Source organism: Anomaloglossus baeobatrachus, unplaced genomic scaffold (genome assembly GCF_048569485.1).
Source record: "Anomaloglossus baeobatrachus isolate aAnoBae1 unplaced genomic scaffold, aAnoBae1.hap1 Scaffold_466, whole genome shotgun sequence".
Taxonomy (NCBI): Eukaryota; Metazoa; Chordata; class Amphibia; order Anura; family Aromobatidae; genus Anomaloglossus; species Anomaloglossus baeobatrachus.
The window spans coordinates 84,954-104,048 of NW_027444002.1; the positions used below are offsets into that span (position 1 = coordinate 84,954).

The following is a 19,095-nucleotide window of genomic DNA, read 5'->3' on the forward strand; positions in this document are numbered from 1 at the left end:
GGAAGGTTCCTGGCAAATTGCACAGCTCGAAGGGCATGCTTTTGAACTCGCAGAGACCCATCGGGGTGGCAAAGGCGGTCTTCTCCCGGTCTGCCTCAGCAACGGACACTTGCCAATAGCGACTAGTGAGATCAAGGGTAGAAAAATAATTTGCAGTTCTCAATGCAGCTAGCTATTCCTCAATACAGGGGAGTGGTGCTGTCCTTCTTCTTTAACAGGACCAACGGAGCTGCCCAGAGGCTACAACTGTCACGGATAACCCCAGCCTCCTTCATGTTGCTCAACATGTCCTTGGTACACTGGTAATGTGCAGGTAGTTTTGGCTTATATCTCTCTTTGATGGGTGGGTGTGCACTTGTGGGGATGTAGTGTTTGACCCCTTTTATTCTTCAAAAGTCTAGCGGATGTTTGCTGAAGACTTGCTCGTATTCTTGCACTAGCCTGTAGACCCCCTTCTTGTGATGTGAAGGTGTGGAGTCAGTGCCTACGTGTAATTCCTTACACCACTCCTCTGGCTGACTTGGTGAGCTGTCACTGAATGGGTGGGCTGAAGCAATGGTGGATGCTGCTGTTTGGATAGCATGTGTATCTACTGAGAACAGCTTATCAATGGTGGCAAATCGGAGCAGCTTAATCTCTTGCTCTCCGCAGTTCAACACTCTCATGGGCACTCTTCCCTTCCATATTAATGAATAAAACTATGATGTAAATAGCATATAGATACCCCACAAATGCAGATAAAAGTAGGTTATGGGAAAAGGGGGAAGAGAGAAACAGGAAAATAGTGGAATAAAGTATACCTTCCAGGTGGGAGAGGAAATGGCAGCACAGCCAGTGGAGGTGAAGCAAGGGGAGCCTGCAACTAAAGAGTTGAGAGCGTTATCACATGGTGACTGAGCCTGATTGTAACGGGAGCATAGAGGTGCCGATCCTGTCTTACCTGCGTTGGTGTAGAAGTGGGTGTCCTGTGGTGGAGTCAGCTATGTGCAGTGGTGGCCGTGGGTTCTTTTATGTGCGACCGTAGTAATAGCTGCGCCCACTTCCTGTATGGGAGTGGAATGCAGTGAGAGTAATGGAACGCACGCCTGCGCATTTGTGTTTAACGTCGCGCATGTGCAGAACGGAGAAAAGGCTGCGCTCACTTCCTAATGAAAGGGAGTGAGACGCATCTGGGAAGAGAAGGGAAAAGATTAGGGTTTGGGGATGATGAAAGGGCTTTCTACGGGCAAGGATGGCAAAGGGTGGCAGTGACGGAAAGTCAGGCAGCCTGTCCTGTCCTGTCCTGTCCGTCCGTCTTTTTGTATCATGAATTGGAAAGACTGCAAGGGGGAGGGGAGGTGCTTGTGTCCAAAAGGAGGAGTTATTCAGATTCATTGCAGTGGGCGGCGGCTGCAAAAAGCACCATTCTTCTTGTTTTTGCTCTGCAAAACAGCCTTTTCAAGGGTTGGCTTGGGTGACAAAATGTCTTCTGTAGGCGTGGGTTTGTCTCCCTCTCCCTAAGATGTGTCCGGTATAGGCCAGGGTGCCACTCAAGGCCGTAACCAATTCGGGTTATAGCTTCTCGGCCTTTTGGCTAAGATCAAGTGTAGTTTTGGAGGACGCTACCTTGGTCGGTACTGGAAGGTGCCTGGGATTGCACGTCTGCCGGCCTTGAGGAAGTGTGTGCGCCTTCTGGTGACACATAGCCCTCTTGTGCCTGGACGGTTCCCAGGCAACGGGAGGCGATCACCTTTGTTATTTTGAAGTCCTACTGATAAACAGAAAAAAAAAAAAATTAAATCTGTTCTTATCAGTTTAATATCTGATACGTCCCCTCTCTGGGGACCATATATTAAATGGATTTTTAGAACAAGGAGATGGAAAAAATCTTGCTCTGTCCACTGCACGCATTGACCTGGTATTGCAGTACCTCCAGGACCGGTGCACCCCTTCTTAACCCAGTTTCCAAAAGCAGAACTCAATTCACCTGATTCAAATGAGCCCCATTAGTGAATTGAAAGAAAGCAAAAACTTTATATGCACCTCAATTTGGCCAATTCACTTTTCACACTTTCACCCTTTTTTTTATCTTTCACACCTTTTACTTGCTTTATTGATGCAAAAAGCTGTGCCAAATAGCAAACTCATCTCCACTCAACTTGACCAACTCTGCTATGTCCCGTGCAGTATCTTATTCTCAGTCTTATCTAGATCATTTGCAATTGAATAGAATAGATCCCTTTTGGCTGCTTATGACTGTGTAAAATATGTAGTTTTACTGGGCTGGGATGAGAGAATCCATTGAAGCATGGTGTAGGGATTGTGGTTCCTGTGTGCTAAGAAGAGAGGCTGGCACCAGCCAGAAAGCCCCATTGCAGCCAATAATCACTTAATAACTTTTTCAACTTGTCATCATATGGGAGGCCTTCCATTCCTTGTAGTAGTCTAGTTGCCCACCTTTGAACTGACTCTAACTTCTGAATGTCCTTATTAAAATGTGGAGCCCAAAACTGGTTCCCATATTCCAGATGTAGCCTTACAAGTGATTTATAGAGGTGTAACAATACGTTGGGATCACGGGATCTAATCTCCCTTTTTATACACCCTAAAATCTTGTCCCAAGCAGCATTCCATCAGCCTCTGGAAGGTTCCTGGCGCATTGCACAGCTCGAAGGGCATGCTTTTGAACTCGCAGAGACCCATAGGGGTGGCGAAGGCGGTCTTCTCCCGGTCTGCCTCAGCAACGGACACTTGCCAATAGTGACTAGTGAGATCAAGGGTAGAAAAATAATTTGCAGTTCTCAATGCAGCTAGCGATTCCTCAATACGGGGAGTGGTGCCGTCCTTCTTTTTTAACAGGATCAACAGAGCTGCCCAAAGGCTACAACTGTCACGGATAGCCCCAGCCGCCTTCATGTTGCTCAACATGTCCTTGGTACACTGGCAATGTGAAGGTGGTATTGGCTTATAGCTCTCTTTGATGGGTGGGTGTGCACCTGTGGGGATGTGGTGTTGGACCCCTTTTATTCCCCCAAAATCTAGCGGGCTTCCCACCGGTAACCCGCTCCCCAGCTTGGATGGATGCTGAGGGAGCCCCTTTTGCCCGCAGGCTCTGGCCCTGGGAACTGTAGCCTTGGCGGTGACTGTGCTTCCCTCTACGGTGTGAGCTGTTGCCTTCAATCGGGTCTTGACTGCTGGGAAACCCTGGAGGTTCCTGTCGCTAACGGATTTGACCGGTTTTACGGCGACTCCTAGCCTGGTCGGGGTCCGTAGGCCCTGCCGGATGGTGCTGGCTTCTCTTCACTCCCCGATCTGGTACCGGCGGGCCACCGCCCATCCCCGGTCCGTACGGTTCACTCCAATCAGCCTCTCCTGCAGAAGGTCACCACCGTCTGCCAACCTTGCTGAGTGCCCGGGCCACACACCCGGACACGGTCAGCCTCCTCTCCTCTTCACTTCTCTAACTCCAAAACTGATCTCTAATCTGACTCCTTTTCCCGCCTCCAGGACTGTGAACTCCTCGGTGGGTGGGATCAACCGCCTGGCCCACCCCCTGGTGTGGACATCAGCCCCTGGAGGAAGGCAACTAGGATTTGTGTTTAGCTTCGGTGTGCCTAGCCGGAGTGTAGAGTGTGTTGGTGTAGTACCTGTGACGACCTGGCTTGTCCAGGGCGCCACATTCCCCTATAGTAAAATGCAGACCGTCCGCGGGCTGCCCGTCCATCACCGGTTTTATTTTCACAACTGAAAAAGAATAAAACGGTAAAACATGTAAAAGCATCATAAACATTTTACAACGGTACAGCTTCCGCTCTTCTCCCACCCAAACAACCTGGCCCTGATGCTGCCCCTAAGAAGCGGGCAGCACCCCTTGACCCCAGTCCAGCACCAAGTTGCCCGAGCGGGTTCTGTGTCTTTCAGGGGGCCCACGTCCAAGGGGACCCCTGAACCCCCGGAGGATCGCCACCGGTTACGGTAGTGGCGGGCCTAGGCCATCCCTTTCCTCCAGGCCCATCCTCCCAAATCAGCCTCTCCGGAGGCGGTAACGGTGTCAAGCCAACAAACATTTTTATTTACATTGCACTAAGTTTGTGGTTGCCCTGCAAGTTCTCGGGCTTGTCCGTAAGCAGTTCCTTACGCAATGGTTGCACAGTCCCTACGGGGACAACAGTTGCCGGCAACGGCCGGTTTAATCACGGTTCAATCAGGTAAACTTCTTTGGTTGATCATCTTTACTTATCATTTAAAACTTTCAAACTGGTACACTCAACACATAAAGCCCCCCCCTTTTAAAGAGTAGTTTCCCTGTACCTAAGTGGGGGTCTACCTAGGTTGGGGCGAGTGGACCTTCGGGGTCCGGTGTCAGTGGTGACAGGCAGTGGGGCAGAGGGAACAGTCAGTTCCTCCTCCCTGCTATCATGTGGGGCAGGCGGAGGCGTAGGGGAGCTGGGTACAGGTACATCCCTGGGCACTGGCTCGCGGTTAACCGTTTCCATCATTTCTTCATCCACGGGTTGTGGGAACAGTATCACTGGAAGGATCACCGCACCGTTCTGTGTAGGCCAGTCTGCTGGAAAATCACCCATCATGGTGTGGATTACCTCTTTTTCCTTCTCCACTGGACTGGGAACTGGAGCCTCATCCGCTACTCTCAATGCTGGTGGGCACTTCTTCAGGTGGTCTCGGGAAACCGTGGCCAAAGTCCCCCCCTGGTCACGGCTGATCTGGTAGGCCTTCCCATTCTCCCATCCTGTGGGCTGGACTAGATACGGGGTTTTTTCCCATTGATCATCCAGCTTGTGGGCCCTTCTTTTCCGCTTCAGCACTACATCCCCAGGTTGGAAGGAACCGGCAGGCGCCTTCTTGTTGAAGCACTGCTCCTGTTGTCCCCGACTCCGGCACAAGTTCTTTTCAACATACTCCTGGACCTGTCGGTACTGTGTCCTCCGCCGAGTGTCCCATTCAGCTGTCGACAGGAGTGCTTCTGAAGCTTCCAAGCCCATTTCCAGATCCACTGGTAGCCGGCCGGGACGAGCTCTCATCAGGTATGCTGGAGTGCATTTCGTAGAGCTGGAAGGGATGTTGTTGTACATATCGACCAGGTCAGGTAGCTTCTCCAGCCACAGGTTCCGCTCTTCCAGTGGTAACGTCTTGAGGAGGCCCAGGACCAAGTGGTTCATCTTTTCACAAATGCCATTGGTTTGGGCGTGGTAAGGCGTGGTCCGGATTTTCTTGCAGCCGTACAACTGGCAGAATTCCTGGAATACCTCTGCTTCAAAGGCCGGACCCTGGTCGGTAAGCACCCTCTCCGGGTACCAATGCGGTCAACAGAAATAAGCCTGGAAAGCCTTAGCAGCGGTGCGGCCGGTTAAGTCCTTAACTGGGACAACCACCAGGAACCTCGAGTAGTGGTCTACGATGGTCAGAGCGTAGGTGTACCCACTTCGGCTGGGGGTGAGCTTTACATGGTCAAGGGCAACCAGCTCCAGCGGTTGGTGTGTAATGATCGGGTGTAGGGGTGCCTTCTGGCTGGCCTCGTCCTTCCTTCTCAATGCGCAAGGGCCACATTCTCGGCACCAGGCCTCCACAGATTCCCGCATTCCACTCCAATAGAACCGCTCTCTTAACAACATCTCTAGCTTCTTCCACCCGAAGTGCACTGCACCATCATGGTATGCTTGCAGGACGGTGGGCACGTTAGCCTGGGGAATCACCAGCTGGCGGATCTTCTCGTGAGTCTTTGGATTAATCAGCTCGCGATACAACTTCCCCTGGTGTAGGTATAGCCGGGTCCGTTCTTGCCACAGACGTTGGGCTTCGGCAGGGGCAGCAGGGTCTATCCCAGCAGAACCCTGTTCCACTAGAGTCTTGACCAGGCGGACAGCAGGTGCCTGGTCCTGAGCTTCCTGCCAGTCCTGTCGGGGCAGCGGATCCAGGTTCACCCGTTGTTGGTAGACGTGCACCTTCTCAGTGAATGGCCGGTGAAATGCAGGCAACTCGATCTCTTCGAGGTCATCATCCTCTGGCCCCTCTTCCGACAGGTGGGGCATCCGGGAGAGTGCATTGGCATTGACGTTGGTACGGCCGGCCCGGTACTTGATGGTGAAATCGTAGTTGGCTAACCTGGTCACCCACCGCTGCTCCAACGCGCCCAGCTTGGCCGTATCTAGATGGGTCAGCAGGTTATTGTCTGTGTACGCGGTGAACTTGGCTGCTGCCAGGTAATGGCGGAACCGCTCGGTGATAGCCCACACCAGTGCCAAGAGCTCAAGCTTGAAGGAGATGTAGTTCTCAGGGTTCCTCTCAGTCGGTCGGAGTTTTCGGCTAGCATAAGCTATTACCTTTTCCCTTCTGTCTTGGACCTGGGATAGAACAGCCCCCAAGCCCACATTGCTGGCGTCGGTGTAGAGGATGAATGGGCGGCTGTAGTCAGGGTACGCTAGGATTTCCTCTCCGGTCAGGGCTGTTCTCAGCTGGCGGAAGGATTCCTCATGCTTTTCTTCCCACACCAATGGGGCTACTAGGGATCTACCACCCTTGGTCTGTCCTACGAGGAGGTCTTGCATGGGGGCAGCCATCTTTGTGTACCCCTTAATGAAGCGACGGTAATATCCCACCAGGCCCAGAAACTGCCTCACTTCCCTCACTGTGGTCGGTCTCGGCCAGTCTTGGATGGCGGTGATCTTCTCGGGGTTGGGGGCGACACCTTCCGCACCAACCACATGTCCTAGGTACTGCACTCTGGGTTTCAGCAGATGACACTTTGAGGGCTTCAACTTCATCCCATACTTGGCAAGGGACGCGAACACCTCGGCTAGGTGCTCCAGGTGGGCTTCATACGTCTGTGAGTACACAATCACATCATCCAAGTACAGCAAAACGGTCCCATAGGCAGTCTTCTCTCGGTCTTCCGGTGCCACGGCCACCTGCCAGTACCCGCTGGTGAGGTCAAGGGTGGAGAAGTAGTTAGCGGTTCTCAGCGAGGCCAGGGACTCTTTGATGCGGGGCAGAGGGTAAGCATCCTTATGCGTTATCTGGTTAATCTTCCGGTAATCCACACACATCCGCATGGTGCCATCCTTCTTCTTAACCAGCACCAACGGAGCGGCCCAGGGACTACAGCTGTCCCTAATAACCCCTGCCTCCTTCATGTTCCTCAACATGTCTTTGGCGCATTGGTAGTGCGCAGGGGGAATAGGCCTGTATCTCTCTTTAATAGGGGAGTGTGTACCGGTAGGGATGTGGTGTTGAACCCCTTTAATCTGCCCAAAATCTAGAGGGTGCTTGCTAAAAACCCGCTCATACTCCTGTACCACCCGGTATACCCCTTCCTTGTGGTGTATGGGGGTATCATCAGTGCCGACATGTAGCTCTCGATACCACTCGCCTAACTCCCCCAGGGATGAGTGGGAACCGGCAGCAGGCGGTGTGACCGGGGGAACGGCTTCATGGATCGTGTGGGGATCTAGAGTGAGCAATTTGGCAAGGGTAGCGTACCGGGTGGTGCATGAATGCACACATATTGGTTTTATAATCTTATTGTATTACTTTATATTCTTATTTCACTTGTGCATATCTCCACCATAATCCTGGCTAAGAAATATAGCTTTTTTTGGGGTACACAGGTAGTAAGGTCTTCTTTCTATTTCTTTAGGGGTGATATAGCCTGGTGGAACTCTAGACCTCTAACATTATATATGCACCCTTTTTCTTTATGGTTCTTGGACACCTTATAACATTCTTCCATACATATATATCTTTCTCATAAATTATAAATAATTAGGCATTTTTATATATTTTATTTACATTTTCATAAATAACTTTTTACAAAGCATGGGGGACATTCTCACATACATATAATTTTCATGTACGCATTCTGAAAATTTACGCATAAACCGTACACACTCCTTTTTGTAACAATTTCTATAACTCATTCGCTGAACTCTCATCCCGGATATTCATTCTTACACCGAATTTCCTGTTATAACACAACATTCATGATTTTTATTCAATTTATTTTTATTTTTTAGGTTTATTAGTAGTGATGAGCGAGTACTAAAAAGCTCGGGTGCTCGAAGCTCGGGCCGAGCCTCCCAAGATACTCGTGTACTCGGCCCGAGCACCGAGCCCAATGTTATCCTATGGGAGACCCGAGTATTTTTGTGAAATGACCACCGGCAGCATGTAGAAACCCTAAAAATGGCACAAAAGTCTCCGAAGAGTGCTCAAATGACATGGCAACAGCATGGGGAAGACCCCTTGAAGCATTTATCACTCAAAAGTCACAGCTGTGAATAATTTTGTCCGCGTTTTACGCCATTTTTACGGACTCACCAGAAAACCTTCCAAAATGACACCAAAATGATTTTTCATAGCGGAAATGTTAAGGGCACATACCCAATAGTGAGATAGAGCTAATGTATGTTACTTTTTGAGATCAATACATGAAAGATTTTACGTAAAACATTGTGTGGCACTCCGATGTCCCTGAGAAGAGACGTACATAAAGGCCTCTGAGTCTAATGTGCCCATTTTGAGGAACTGAGTCTTTGTAGTATTTTCCTTTGCCAGGGCAGTCCAAAATTGTGAGGTTCACCAATGCCCCTGCATACAGACGTGCATGATGGCCTGTAAACCTGAAGTGCCCATTGTAAGGAAGTGGGTCTATTGTAGTATAGCCCTTAGGCAGGGCAGCCAAAAATTGGGAGGCTCCACGTTGTCCCTGGATAGAGACGTGCATGAGGGCCTCAAAACATTAAGTGTCCAGTGTCAGGAAGTGGGTGTATTATAGTATAGCCCTTAGGCAGGGCAGCCAAAAATTGGGAGGCTCCACGTTGTCCCTGGATAGAGACGTGCATGAGGGCCTGTAAACCTGAAGTGCCCATTGGAAGGAAGTGGGTCTTTTGTAGTATAGCCCTTTGGCAGGGCAGCCAAAAATTGGGAGGCTCCACGTTGTCCCTGGATAGAGACGTGCATGAGGGCCTGTAAACCTGAAGTGCCCATTGGAAGGAAGTGGGTCTTTTGTAGTATAGCCCTTTGGCAGGGCAGCCAATAATTGGGAGGCTCCACGTTGTCCCTGGATAGAGACATGCATGAGGGCCTCAAAACATTAAGTGTCCATTGTCAGGAAGTGGGTGTATTATAGTATAGCCCTTAGGCAGGGCAGCCAAAAATTGGGAGGCTCCACGTTGTCCCTGGATAGAGACGTGCATGAGGGCCTGTAAACCTGAAGTGCCCATTGGAAGGAAGTGGGTCTTTTGTAGTATAGCCCTTTGGCAGGGCAGCCAAAAATTGGGAGGCTCCACGTTGTCCCTGGATAGAGACGTGCATGAGGGCCTCAAAACATTAAGTGTCCATTGTCAGGAAGTGGGTGTATTATAGTATAGCCCTTTGGCAGGGCAGCCAAAAATTGGGAGGCTCCACGTTGTCCCTGGATAGAGACGTGCATGAGGGCCTCAAAACATTAAGTGTCCATTGTCAGGAAGTGGGTGTATTATAGTATAGCCCTTAGGCAGGGCAGCCAAAAATTGGGAGGCTCCACGTTGTCCCTGGATAGAGACGTGCATGAGGGCCTCAAAACATTAAGTGTCCATTGTCAGGAAGTGGGTCTTTTGTAGTATAGCCCTTTGGCAGGGCAGCCAAAAATTGGGAGGCTCCACGTTGTCCCTGGATAGAGACGTGCATGAGGGCCTCAAAACATTAAGTGTCCATTGTCAGGAAGTGGGTGTATTATAGTATAGCCCTTAGGCAGGGCAGACAAAAATTGGGAGGCTCCACGTTGTCCCTGGATAGAGACGTGCATGAGGGCCTCAAAACATTAAGTGTCCATTGTCAGGAAGTGGGTCTTTTGTAGTATAGCCCTTTGGCAGGGCAGCCAAAAATTGGGAGGCTCCACGTTGTCCCTGGATAGAGACGTGCATGAGGGCCTCAAAACATTAAGTGTCCATTGTCAGGAAGTGGGTGTATTATAGTATAGCCCTTTGGCAGGGCAGCCAAAAATTGGGAGGCTCCACGTTGTCCCTGCATAGAGACGTGCATGAGGGCCTCAAAACATTGTTCCCATTGCAAAGGAGCGGGTCTCCTGTCGTTGTAATGTCCATTCTGCAAAGAATGGGCGAAAAAATTTACCACTGGGGGTATACCTGAAACAAAGGCCTAACTCTTGTAACGGTCATCATGGTGGCGCATGAGGAGAAGGAGGAGCAGTCCAGCGATTATCCAAAGTCCAGAAGTGTGTACCCATGGGTGACTGGAGGTACATGGCAAATTCCCGTTACAAACTTTAAATTCCGCTCTCATTTGCTGGTGGTGTGGTGAAGTCTGGCCCAATCCAACCCTTGTTCATCTTGATCAGAGTCAGCCTGTCAGCATTTTCAGTTGACAGGCGGGTGCGTTTATCTGTAATGATTCCACCTGCGGCACTAAAAACACGCTCTGACAAAACGCTAGCGGCAGGGCAGGCCAGGACTTCCAAGGCGTAGAGAGCCAATTCATGCCACGTGTCCACCTTGGATACCCAATAATTGTAAGGCACAGAGGAATGTCGGAGTACAGTTGTTCGATCTGCAAGGTACTCCTTGAGCATCTGGGCAAACTTAGGATTTCTTGTGGCACTACCCCGCACCTCAGGGGCTGTGGTACGTGAGGGGCTGAGAAAACTGTCCCACATCTTAAAGACTGTTCCCCTACCTCTGGCGGATTGGACTTGTGCCTCTCTCGGCTGTACGCCTTGGTTGTCCACTGATTCCTGACCTATGCCGCTAGCGTTTTGTGAGGGGAATGCTTTGCCTACTTCCGTGACTATGGCCTTCCGGAACTGCTGCATTTTGGTTGACCTCTCCGCCTCGGGAATAAGAGACATAAAGTTCTCCTTGTAGCGTGGGTCTAACAGTGTTACCAACCAGTAATGATTGTCGGCCAAGATGTTCTTAACGCGAGGGTCACGAGACAGGCAGCTTACCATAAAGTCAGCCATGTGCGCCAGACTCTTAACAGCCAGGACTTCAGTAGCCTGACCAACACGTTGACTGAACATGCTGTCCTCCTCCTCCTCCTCCTCCTCCTCCTCATCTACCCTGTCCTCTGGCCAGCCACGCTGAACCGAGGATATGACTGGTGTGCATGTCATATCCTCAATTTGGCCGGAGATTTGCTCCATGTCTTCATCCTCCTCCTCGTCATAGTCCTCCACTGCACGTTGTGATGAGACGAGGCTGGGCTGTGTGTTATCACCCACACCCACTACTGTTTCTTGCTGCAACTCATCGCGCTCTGCCTGCAATGCATCATGTTTGGTTTTGAGCAGAGACCGTTTTAGAAGGCAGAGTAGCGGTATGGTGATGCTAATAATGGCGTCATCACCACTCACCATCTTGGTGGAGTCCTCAAAGTTTTGGAGGATGGTACATAGGTCGGACATCCATCTCCACTCCTCAGGTGTTATGTGTGGAGTTTGACCCATTTCCCGACGGCTTAGGTGATGCAGGTACTCAACAACTGCCCTCTTCTGCTCACATATCCTGACCAACATGTGCAGAGTTGAATTCCAACGCGTGGGGACATCACACACCAGTCTGTGAGCCGGAAGATGCAAACTGCGCTGAAAGCCGGCAAGGCCGGCTGAAGCAGTAGGTGACTTTCGAAAATGTGCAGACAGGCGGCGAACTTTTACCAGCAGATCAGACAGCTCTGGGTATGACTTTAGAAACCGCTGAACCACGAGGTTGAGCACATGGGCCACGCATGGAACATGTGTCAGCTGGCCTCGCCTCAAAGCCGCCACCAGGTTCCGGCCATTGTCACACACGACCTTTCCTGGCTTTAGGTTCAGAGGTGTGAGCCAGTGATCTGCCTGCTGTTTCAGAGCTGTCCACAGCTCTTCTGCATTGTGGGGTTTGTCACCTATGCAGATTAGCTTCAGCACAGCCTGTTGCCGCTTCGCCGAGGCAGTGCTGCAGTGCTTCCAGCTTGGGACTGGTGTGGAGGGTACAGTGGATGAGGATGCGCAGGAGGAGGAGGAGGCTGAAGAGCATGACATTCCGGAGCTGTAGAGTGTGGGTGAAACACTGACTGAGGTAGGGCCTGCAAACCTTGGTGTGGGAAGGACGTGTTCCGTCCCTCGCTCAGACTGGGTCCCAGCTTCCACAATATTAACCCAGTGTGCCGTCAACGAGATGTAGCGGCCTTGCCCACAAGCACTTGTCCACGTGTCTGTGGTTAGGTGGACTTTGGGTGAAACAGCGTTGTTCAGGGCACGTGTGATGTTTTGTGACACGTGGTTATGCAACGCGGGGACGGCACACCGGGAGAAATAGTGGCGGCTGGGGACCGAGTAACGTGGGACAGCTGCCGCCATCAGGTCGCGGAATGCTTCTGTCTCCACCAGCCTAAAAGGCAACATTTCCAGCGCAAGCAGTCGCGAAATGTTAGCATTTAGAACTGTGGCATGTGGGGTGTTGGCAGTGTATTTGCGCCTGCGTTCAAAGGTTTGCTGAATGGATAACTGAACGCTGCGCTGGGACAAGGACGTGCTTGATGATGGTGTTATTTCTGAGTAGGCAACTGCAGGTGCAGGACCGGAGGAGGCTTGTTCGCAGGCAGCATGGACAGGGGATTGGCTCGCATGCACAACCAGCGAAGACGTAGCAGTGACATTAGCAAGCACTGCTCCTCGACTCTGTTGTACTTCCCACAAAGTCGGGTGCTTGGCTGACATGTGCCTGATCATGCTGGTGGTGGTCAGGCTGCTAGTTTTGCTACCCCTGCTGATGCTGGCACGGCAGGTGTTGCAAATGGCCTTTTTAGAATCATCTGGATCCAACTTAAAAAACTGCCAGACTCGGGAAGACCTAACATTTGTACAGGCACCTTGTGTCGTGTTGTTGTTCCGGGGAACGGTTGCCTGACTTCTGCCTGGAGCCACCACCCTGCTTCTTACTGCCTGTTGGGATGCTACGCCTCCCTCCCCCTGTGCACTGCTGTCCTCGCTCTGCATATCCTCCTGCCAGGTTGGGTCAGTTACTGGATCATCCACCACGTCGTCTTCCTCTTCCGCACACTGCTCCTCCTCCTGACTTCCTGACAATTGTGTCTCATCATCGTCCACCCCTTGTTGAGACACGTTGCCAACTTCGTGAGAACGTGGCTGCTCAAATATTTGGCCATCTGTACATACGATCTCCTCATGACCCACTTCAACATGAGCTGGCGAGAGGCCAGAATGTGCGAATGGAAACGTGAACAGCTCTTCCGAGTGTCCAAGTGTGGGATCATTAATGTCCGAGGACGTGTACTCAGCCTTGTGGTAGGAAGGAGGATCAGGTTCTGAAATGTGCGGTGCAGTATCACGGCTACTGACACTTGACCGTGTGGAAGACAGAGTGTTTGTGGTGGTGCCAATCTGACTGGAAGCATTATCCGCTATCCAACTAACAACCTGTTGACACTGGTCTTGGTTCAAGAGCGGTGTACTGCTGCGGTCCCCAAGAATTTGGGACAGGACGTGCGAGCGACTAGATGTGGCCCTTTGTTGTGGCAAAATTAGAGCTTGCCCACGACCTCGGCCTCTGCCTGCACCACCATCACGTCCACTTCCTTGTTCCTTGCCAACGCCCTTGCGCATTTTGCAATGCTGTGCTGACGTGTATTCACTAGACTTGGGCGTTATATCAAAGTTTGTGCAAATTGTGCACCTGTACGCTGCCACCGACAGGCACACACGTGCGGTTTTTAAATGCAAGCACGGACGCACTAAGAACCTAACAGGTTTTAGGAGCAAAAATTAATGACGAGAACTCTGACACTATCAGCCACTGCTGACTGACGTGTATTATACACTACACTTGTGCGTTATATAATAGTTTGGTAAAAACGCACACAAGTGCACCTGTACGCTGCCACCGACAGGCACACACGTGCGGTTTTTAAATGCAAGCACGGACGCACTAAGAACCTAACACAGGTTTTAGGAGCAAAAATTAATGACACTATCTGACACTATCAGGACTGTTTTAGACTGTGTACACCAGCCCCAGATATGATGAAGGCTGGTATACGGTCACCACTAGGAATGGCTATATACCCTGCCTGCCTGCCTGCCTGCCTGTATACTGCTACAATAGTCCTGACAAGGACTCTTTTGGTCACTAGCCTGTATTCCAACCTGGCTATACCCTGCCTGTATACAGCAACAATAGTCCTGAGAAGGACTCTGCTACTGTACTCCGACCTGGCTATACCCTGCCTGCCTGTATACAACTAGAATAGTCCTGAGAAGGACTTTTGGTCACACTGTTTGCAGCCCTGCTACGGAAATAGCTATAAAGGGCCGCAAACCTTTCCCTGAAGCAGCGACCCTCTCCCTGCACTGACTGTCTGGATAGCTGTGAGCAGAGCACAGCGCGCCCGCCGGTATAAAGGCTCGGTCACGCTGTGCAGGCCGGCCAATCACTGCAATTCCACAACTAACAGGGCTGTGGCATTGCAGTGGTCTGCCAGCCAATCCCTGCATGAGGGCTGGCTCTCAAAAGAGCGCCAACATGCAGGGATGAAGACCACGAGTACAGCACGAGTATCGCGAGATTACTCGGTCCCCGTCGAGTAGACCGAGTACAGTGATACTCGTGCGAGTACCGAGTAGTAACAAGCATGCTCGCTCATCACTATTTATTAGTAAAATGGCTTACACTCCCCTTTTTTCCACTTTTTTCTTCACTACTTTTATAAAGAAATTTTTCCTTTCTTTATTCTTAATGCAATTTTATATAGCAACACCACCATTTTTTGCCACGAACATAATTTTTCTTGTCCGTCATCCCGTTCACCCTTACAGGGTTGTGGACAGATGCACTTGTCACTACACTTCTAAGACTCAATACAGGGTCTGGAGCTCAATGCTCCCTTTTTGTTTTTTTTTTCTTCTTTTTTTTCTTTTTTTCATTTTGTCCTTCTTCTTCTTCTTTTTCTGATTTTTGTATCAAAAAGCTGATGAAATTTGAAACACTATACCCCAGTGATTTTATAAATGTTTCTCAATATATCACTTGAGAACTTTTATGGCCGGTATTGTAACAGTTGACCATCCCGGCAGTATTTGAAATACAGCAGTCAGTCCTCTGACGTAGCTCCATATGTGAATATATAGAGGTTCTTCCTCCTTTGATTGCATACTGTTCTTTTTTTGCCCTGATGAAGGAGACAGTGATCTCTGAAACACATTGACCGGAAAAAAGAATAAAGAGATGAAATAATTAACATCAGTTTCCTTTGGTGACAGCGCGGCACGCACCCGATTTTCCTCCTATACGTTATTGCTCTTCTACTAGGGACTGCGGCTGTCGCCATTTGTAACGTGCATTTAGGGGTTGTGACTGGCACAACCTTAATAGGTGAGTGCAACTACTATTAATTATTTGTTACCTTACCAGGTAAGACCCTAATTTGTGCGTCTGCTCCAGAGTTATTTCCCTGATTATTAATATCTGACAGGCAGTGATTGATCCTGCATTCTCACCTTCCTCTCTGTTGCACATTCTTATTGTTCCTATATGCTCTCTATTTCCATCAGACTTTTTTTGTCCTTCGGTGGGGCTCTAACATATGTGCACCATTTATTATTTATTTTTATGGATTCCTTTCTTTTTTCATGCTAGCGTTCATTATGCAGTAGTCATTCATGATATATCTTATATTTGTGAATCCATTAGGGCTCTATATGTCTGGTGCATCACATTGGGTCTTTTCAGTGCACAATAGGCACCTTTTTCTGTTATGCTCTGCTGCCACCTTATGGACATCCTATCAGTGATGCCAGAAAAAAATGGACATGTCTCCGTGCAGCAATCACGGACACGCGGGTACGCCGCACGGAGACACGTGCAGTGAAAAATCACTGATGTGTGAGCAGACCCATTCATTATAATGGATCTGCGTATTTCAGTGATTCTGTTATGTTTAAAAAAAAGCACAAACGTACCAGAATCACTGACGTGTGAAACAGGCCTTATAGTGTTTTGATTTATGTATGTATTATACAACTTCTGTGGATCTTGTATGAGTGACTTTTCTTCATTTTATTGGATTGTTTTAAAATATTGAAATAAAGTCACGCTTCCTATGCATCCTTTTGTATTCTGATTGGCTACTATAATACAGTTTTTAGGCACTGAGATCGATACCAGAGGCATGGTCTTCCGCTTACCAGAGGATAAGCTCAAAAGGCTAAGGGACATAATAGAAGGGTTTAGTGCTGTTAATAAGGTGGCATTAAGATAAATGAAATATATCTTCTCGGTCTTCTCGTTTTCTTGCTGAGTTGTGCCAATGGACAGAGTTTTTTCTAGACATTTGCTATTGGAAACTCAGGGAACCAAAGCTCCTGGATAGAGTTGAGCGCGGTTCGTGGTTCGTGGTTCTCCAGTTCTAGGCTCGAGTGATTTTGGGGCATGTTCTAGATCGAACTAGAACTCGAGCTTTTTGCAAAAGCTCGATAGTTCTAGAAACGTTCGAGAACGGTTCTAGCAGCCAAAAAACAGCTAAATCATAGCTTGGTTTCTGCTGTAATAGTGTAAGTCACTCTGTGAATCAAACTATTATCACATTTCAGTGTATAGTGTGCGTGAACAGCGCCTTCAGATCACTGCTGTTTCTATAATGGCGATCGCCATTTTTTTTTTTTTTTCTTGTCTTCCTTCCCTAAGTGCGCGCGTCTTGTGGGGCGGGCCAGCATGTCAGCCAATCACAGACACACACACAGCTAAGTTGACTTTGAGCCAGAGAAGCAACGGCATGTGTGATAGGATCTGCATGTCACATGTCCCTGCATTATAAAACCGGACATTTTCTTCACGGACGCCATTATCTGCCTTCTGCGTCTTTGGTGTCAGACATCACTGTCGCAGCTCCGTCCTCCTGAGTCCTATAGCCGATACAGCTGTATGCGCTGCATACACAGCGTTAGACAGCATAGGGAGAGCACTTTATAGCAGTCCTTTTAAGGGCTCAAACCGGCAGGGTCAGAGAGCCATAGGTGACAGGTCCTGCAAACAGCAACAGCATCTGTGTAGCCAAGGTCAGGGATTTCCTCCCTGCATTTCACCATTAGGAGGGAATAGAAAGGCAGGCTTCCATTCCTCTACCCAGAGCACCACAATCCTGCCACTGTACCCTCCTGTCCTCTGCACACTCCAACTCATTATAACTAAGCCATTATACTAGCAAACACTCAGTGTACCTAGTGGCATCCTATCTGTGGCTATTGGACTTTGCTATAGTCCCACTAGTGCAAAGACATTTGCAGAGCACGTCTGCCTGCATTGCACACTCCAACTTTTTTAAACTAAGCAATTTTACTAGCAAACACTCAGTGTACCTAGTGGCATCCTATACGTGGCTATTGGACTTTGCTATAGTCCGACTAGTGCCAAGACATTTGCAGAGCGCATCTGCCTGCGTTGCACACTCCAACTAATTTTAACTTAGCCATTATACTAGCAAACACTCAGTGTACCTAGTGGCATCCTATACGTGGCTATTGGACTTTGCTATAGTCCCACTAGTGCCAAGACATTTGCAGAGCGCATCTGCCTGCGTTGCACACTCCAACTAATTATAAGTAAGCCATTATACTAGCAAACACTCAGTGTACCTAGTGGCATCCTATCTGTGGCTATTGGACTTTGCTATAGTCCCACTAGTGCAAAGACATTTGCAGAGCACGTCTGCCTGCATTGCACACTCCAACTTTTTTAAACTAAGCAATTTTACTAGCAAACACTCAGTGTACCTAGTGGCATCCTATACGTGGCTATTGGACTTTGCTATAGTCCCACTAGTGCCAAGACATTTGCAGAGCGCATCTGCCTGCGTTGCACACTCCAACTAATTATAAGTAAGCCATTATACTAGCAAACACTCAGTGTACCTAGTGGCATCCTATCTGTGGCTATTGGACTTTGCTATAGTCCCACTAGTGCAAAGACATTTGCAGAGCACGTCTGCCTGCATTGCACACTCCAACTTTTTTAAACTAAGCAATTTTACTAGCAAACACTCAGTGTACCTAGTGGCATCCTATACGTGGCTATTGGACTTTGCTATAGTCCCACTAGTGCCAAGACATTTGCAGAGCGCATCTGCCTGCGTTGCACACTCCAACTAATTATAAGTAAGCCATTATACTAGCAAACACTCAGTGTACCTAGTGGCATCCTATCTGTGGCTATTGGACTTTGCTATAGTCCCACTAGTGCCAAAACATTTGCAGAGCGCATCTGCCTGCGTTGCACACTCCAACTAATTATAAGTAAGCCATTATACTAGCAAACAGTGTACCTAGTGGCATCCTATACGTGGCTATTGGACCTTGCTATAGTCCCACTAGTGCCAAGACATTTGCAGAGCGCATCTGCCTGCGTTGCACACTCCAACTAATTATAAGTAAGCCATTATACTAGCAAACACTCAGTGTCTTGGCACTAGTGGGACTATAGCAAGGCCCAATAGCCACGTATAGGATGCCACTAGGTACACTGAGTGTTTGCTAGTATAATGGCTTACTTATAATTAGTTGGAGTGTGCAACGCAGGCAGATGCGCTCTGCAAATGTCTTGGCACTAGTGGGACTATAGCAAGGTCCAATAGCCACGTATAGGATGCCACTAGGTACACTGAGTGTTTGCTAGTATAATGGCTTACTTATAATTAGTTGGAGTGTGCAACGCAGGCAGATGCGCTCTGCAAATGTCTTGGCACTAGTGGGACTATAGCAAATTCCAATAGCCACAGATAGGATGCCACTAGGTACACTGAGTGTTTGCTAGTATAATGGCTTACTTATAATTAGTTGGAGTGTGCAACGCAGGCAGATGCGCTCTGCAAATGTCTTGGCACTAGTGGGACTATAGCAAAGTCCAATAGCCACGTATAGGATGCCACTAGGTACACTGAGTGTTTGCTAGTAAAATTGCTTAGTTTAAAAAAGTTGGAGTGTGCAATGCAGGCAGACGTGCTCTGCAAATGTCTTTGCACTAGTGGGACTATAGCAAAGTCCAATAGCCACAGATAGGATGCCACTAGGTACACTGAGTGTTTGCTAGTATAATGGCTTACTTATAATTA

At 49.1% G+C, this 19,095-nt stretch overlaps 1 pseudogene; it reads left to right on the forward strand.

The window, feature by feature from the left end:
* The first annotated feature begins 1,724 nt into the window (after positions 1-1,724).
* Positions 1,725-1,931, forward strand: LOC142281002 (U2 spliceosomal RNA; annotated as a pseudogene).
* The last annotated feature ends 17,164 nt before the right edge of the window (positions 1,932-19,095 follow it).